The sequence below is a fragment of the Phocoena sinus genome, chromosome X (assembly GCF_008692025.1).
Source record: "Phocoena sinus isolate mPhoSin1 chromosome X, mPhoSin1.pri, whole genome shotgun sequence".
NCBI lineage: Eukaryota > Metazoa > Chordata > Mammalia > Artiodactyla > Phocoenidae > Phocoena > Phocoena sinus.
Window position 1 is genome coordinate 29,559,069 of NC_045784.1, and position 5,500 is coordinate 29,564,568.

Sequence of the window (5,500 nt, forward strand, 5' to 3'; positions counted from 1 at the left end):
AAACATAAAAACTCTTCAGTAAACAACTGTAACAAGACTTTCTGGAACTTCTATGCACATTTCTAAAATAACAGAGCAGAAAATCCTGATCTAGAATAGTCTTTTAAATGCCTTTCTTTTTTTTCACCTTTCAACAACACTAAAAACTTCACTCCACTGAACAAAAAGAAATGCCCAGAATAATCTATGCATTTGTTATGTATCCACCGGCTACCAAACTTAATTTCTACCCTGGGGATCCAATCAAAAGTTATGTATTGATGATGCCAACAGCCTGACTAAAAGAAGCAAGAGCAGAATGAAGCAGCTGAGCTCTAAAGGCAGAATGTGTATAGTTCTCATGGGACAAGGTTCCTGCTAAAATAAAGAGCACTTTTAGAATGGAATAAAGAAATCCTCCTAAAGTGCTAAATTTCTGTTGTAGCTTATGATTACTAACAAGTTACTCTTTCTTCAACTTTTTTTGGTGAGAATTATTAAAACACCATCCTCTTAGACACTGAGTTAATGATCAATTATGTAATGGTTCTCAAAAGTTTTCTGTATTAAATGAACACAGTTGTAACACGTTGTTCAGCATGTTTGTAAACTCTTCTTTGCCAAGAGAAGGCTTCTTTATCTCCTTTCTTATTTTTACTTTTAATGCAACAGGTGAGCCCGATATTTATAGGAAATACTGGTAACACATTTTAGAAAGATATTCCTTTTGCAATTACAATGATCTCTGGTAAAATTATTTGCTTGAGTGTTTTTACAGTACCATTTGTTAAAGTGGCAGACTCATTTTTCTATGTCAAGCATTCAATTGCTTGGCACAGAAATAAACTGTAGATAAAAATAGGAAGAAAAACCTGACATATGGGAGTCAGATGATGATGTTTACTTTAATAGTGAAGTATACATTTTATATTTTGGAATACATCATAATATTACCATTCCCCCCAACAAAATCCATATGAAATAAAACACAAGCCCTGATTTTAATTTTGGGTAATTATATTTAAATTACTATCATCCAAAACAGATTTAAAATGTTCTCTATAGGTCACCTCATCTCCTTAATGTGGTTATCTAAATATGCATATAACCAACTATTTTATAAAACATAATAATAAAAGTGGTTTAGGAGTGACATGGATCTAAGTCTGCATGTTAGCATCAGTGTCCTGCACAGTGGACTGCAATAATGCCCAGAGTATAAGTTCCTTTACACCTGTACCATGAATTCCCTGTAGATATAAACCTGTGTTTTGGCCAAGGCACATGTACAGTTTTTCAGTGATTTGTAAAGTGTAGTCTATGAAGCAGCAGCAGCAGCATATGGGAACATTTTAGAAATGTGAGTACACATGAAACCTGAAAAATAAGAAACTTTGGGAGTAGAACTCAGGACTCTGTGTTTTACAGGTGATCTAATGCATGGCCAATTTTGAAAAACCCTGAAGTGTATGTTTCCAAAAACAATTGTGACTCCAAATATACCAAAAACTTGTCTTGGTTAATATCTAAAGCACCAAATATCGAAGGACCTGAATGCCCTTAGGTACATCTTAATTGTCTTTCGGCCTTAGTCAATAATCAGAATTTGTTGGGCACCTGTGATGAATTCTACATTAACGCAGAATACTTATAGTTCTCTTAAGGTTTTTATAATCTAGGTGGGAAGATAAGCTAACTGGAAAAAGTGAAAGGTACATAAAATTTGGCCCAAACAAAGTGAACACTAGTTCAGGCCACACCACTTTCCTGTGGTCACTTCTGTCTCTCATTTAGTCCCCACAATAACTACAATGGATAGGTTTTAGGAGTGTCATTATAAAAATGACTGGCCAAGGAACTTGCTCAAGTTCCCATTGTTAATAACTGGCTGAGCAGGATTTTTTTTTTATTTTGAACTAATTATAGATTCACAAAAACTTTCAAAGATAGTATAGAGGGGTTCCATAAACTCTTCACTCACTTTCCCCCAACAGTTACATTTAAGATAACTATAACACAATATCAAACCCAGGAAACTGATACTGGTACACTGTATATATTTCTGTCATTTCATCATGGGTGTAGATTTGTGTAAACACAACCTCAATCACAATGCAAAGCCATTCTATCACCACAAAAATCTTCCTTCCTTTAGTCACACCAAACACCCCCTTCCACCAGCCTGGCACCCACTAATTTGTTCTCCATCACTATAATTTTGTCATTTCAAGAATGTTATGTGGCCTTCTGAGATTAGCTTTTTTCACTTAGCATAGTGTCCTAGAGATCCATTCAAGTTGTTATCTGCATCAAGAACCTGTTTACTTTTATTGCTGAGTAGTATTCCATCTCATGTGTTTAGGCATTCATTTCTATAGGACATTTTGGTTATTTCCAGTTTTTGGTTACTACAAAGAAAGCTGCCAAACAATCACGTATATTTTTTTCATTTATCTGGATTAATGCCCAGGAGTAAAGCTGCTGGATCATATGGTAAATACATATTTAGTTTTTAAAAGAAACTGCCAAAATGTTCTCCTGAGGGTCTGTACCATTTTACATACCTGCCAGCAATGTGAGTGATCCAGTTTCTCCATATCTTTCCTGGCATTTACTGGTGTCATTTTATATATATATATATATATATATATATATATATATAAAATATAGTATTATATACATTATATTAATTTTTGTCATAAACAGGTAGAGATATATCATGGCAGTCTTAATTTGAATTGGCTGAATGGTTAATAACATTGAACTTCTTTTTCCTCATTCTTATTTGCCATCTGAATATACTTTTCAGTGAAATGTCTATCCATATCTTTTGCTCATTTTCCAACCGGGTGCTTTGTTTTGTTTTTGTTTTTTTTTATATTCAATATACACTTTATTTATTTTTTTTAATTGGGAAACTCATTTTATTAATCGCTAAAAATCATTCTTTCAACAAAGCTAAAAAGTAAAATAAACATTGAAATTTGAAATCTTAAGCAAAATGTGGCAGCATAAAAAATACTCCAATTTACGCATTTTCAGGCAAACATAACATGGTCTTTTAGTACTTTTTTTTTTTTGCTTTCTAATCTATGCACCTTTGGGTTTTTTTTTTTTTTAACATCTTTATTGGGGTATAATTGCTTTACAATAGTGTGTTAGTTTCTGCTTTATAACAAAGTAAATCAGTTATACATATACATATGTTCCCATATCTCTTCCCTCTTGCGTCTCCCTCCCTCCCACCCCGCCATCCCACCCCTCCAGGCGGTCACAAAGCACCGAGCTGCTCTCCCTGTGCTATGCGGCTGCTTCCCACTAGCTATCTACCTTACGTTTGGTAGTGTATATATGTCCATGCCTCTCTCTCGCTTTGTCACAGCTTACCCACTTTGATTGTAACTGCTGAGTTTTTAGCGTTTTTTTTATATACTCTAGATACGAGTCCTTTGTTAGATATGTGGTTTGCAAGTGTGCTCTCCCAGTCTGTAGCTCATCTTTTCATTTTCTTAATAGGGTAATTCCAAAGCAAAAGTTTTAAATTTTTATAAAGTTCAATTTATTGAACTTTTTCTTGTATGGTGCTTTTGGTGTCATGCCAAAGAACTCTTCACCAAGCCTTAATTCATGAAGATTTTCTCCTACTTTTTTAATCATTTTATATTTACATTTAAATCTAGAATTAATTTTATTTTAAAAAGATATTTATTTATTTATTTTGGCCACGCTATGTGGCTTGTGGGATCTTAGTTCCCTGACCAGGGATTGAACCTGGGCCCATGGCAGTGGAAGTGCAGAGTCCTAACCACTGGACCACCAGGGAATTCCCTAGAATTAATTTAGAGTTCATTTTTGTATACGGTGTAAGGTTTTCTTTTTTCTTTTTCTTTTTCTTTTTTTTTTTGCGTTACGTGGGCCTCTCACTGCTGTGGCCTCTCCCGTTGCGGAGCACAGGCTCCGGACGCGCAGGCTCAGAGGCCATGGCTCACGGGCCCAGCAGCTCCGCGTCATGTGGGATCTTCCTGGACCGGGGCACGAACCCGTGTCCCCTGCATCGGCAGGCGGACTCTCAACCACTGCGCCACCAGGGAAGCCCTCTTTTTTCTTTTTTGGCTTACAGATTAACAATTGCCTCAATGCCATCTGTGGAAAGACTATCTTTCCATTGAATAACTTTTATACCTTTGTCAAAAACCAGCTGGGCACATTTGTGTGGATCTATTTCTGGGATTGCAACTCTGTCCTATTGATTTATGTGTCTAGCCCTCTGCCAATACCATACTGCCTTAATTACTGTAGCTGCAATAATATGCCTAAGCATTAGGTAGGGTTATTCCTCCCACTACATTATTCTTTTTCAAAATTATTTTACACATTCTAGGTCCTGTGTTTTAACATAAAAATTTTAGACAAATAGGTCTACAGATCAGACAACAAAATATCTTTCTGGATTTCGATAGGGATTGCATTAAATAGATCAATTTGGAGAACTGACATTCTTACCATGTTGAGGCTTCTAATCCATTAACACAGTACATATTTCCAATATTTAGGTCATCTTTATTTTGTCATACTGTGCTTTCTAAAAGTGCTTTGTATTGTGATCATATTGTTCCTTCATATGCCTATAATAATATCACTATCTATTATGCATGTGATTGTACAAAGAAAGGGAAAAGAACAGAGGTTCCCAAACTACCATTCTGAAAAATAAACACATTAAAATACAGAACTTTAGTTTTATAAAAGTGCAAAGCACCCATTTCTGGGCATGTGTCCAGACAAAACTATAATTCAAAAAGATACATTCACCCCTAGGTTCATAGCAGCACTATTCACAGTAGCCAAGACATGCAAACAACCTAAATGTCCATCAACAGATGAATGGATAAAGAAGATGTGGTACATACATATAATGGAATACTACTCAGCCATAAAAATTAATGAAATAATGCCATTTGCAGCAACATGGATGCAACTAGAGATTATCACAGTAAGTCAGAAAGACAAATACCATATGATATCACTTATATGTGGAATCTAAAATATGACACAAATGAACCTATATATGAATCATAGATACAGAAAACAGACTGGTGGCTGCCAAGGGAGAGAGGATTGGGGGCAGGGATGGAGTCAGAGGTTGGGTTAGCAGATGTAAGCTTTTACATATAGAAAGGATAAACAACAAGGTCCTACTGTATAGCACAGAGAACTATATTCAATACCCTATAATAAACCACAATGGAAAAGAATGTAAAAAAGAAAGTATATATGTATATGTGTGTGTGTGTGTGTGTGTGTGTGTGTGTGTGTGTATAGCTGAATCACTTTGCTGTAGAGCAGAAATTAACAAAACATTGTAAACAATTTTAAAAAAAGAAAAAAATGAAAAGCATATTTTTATTACATTGAAGGCTTACATTAGCATGTTTTTAAATTACTTTCTTTAGCCTACAGTTGTAAAATACATGCAGTAAAATGAAAACCAGTCCTTGCTTCTATTCTAATACTAACCAGT

At 35.0% G+C, this 5,500-nt stretch overlaps 1 non-coding gene across 1 annotated transcript; it reads right to left on the reverse strand.

The window, feature by feature from the left end:
• Positions 1–3,729: 3,729 nt before the first annotated feature.
• Positions 3,730–3,802, reverse strand: TRNAG-UCC. Its single transcript has one exon. It is a non-coding gene; the product is annotated as a tRNA-Gly (tRNA).
• Positions 3,803–5,500: the final 1,698 nt, after the last annotated feature.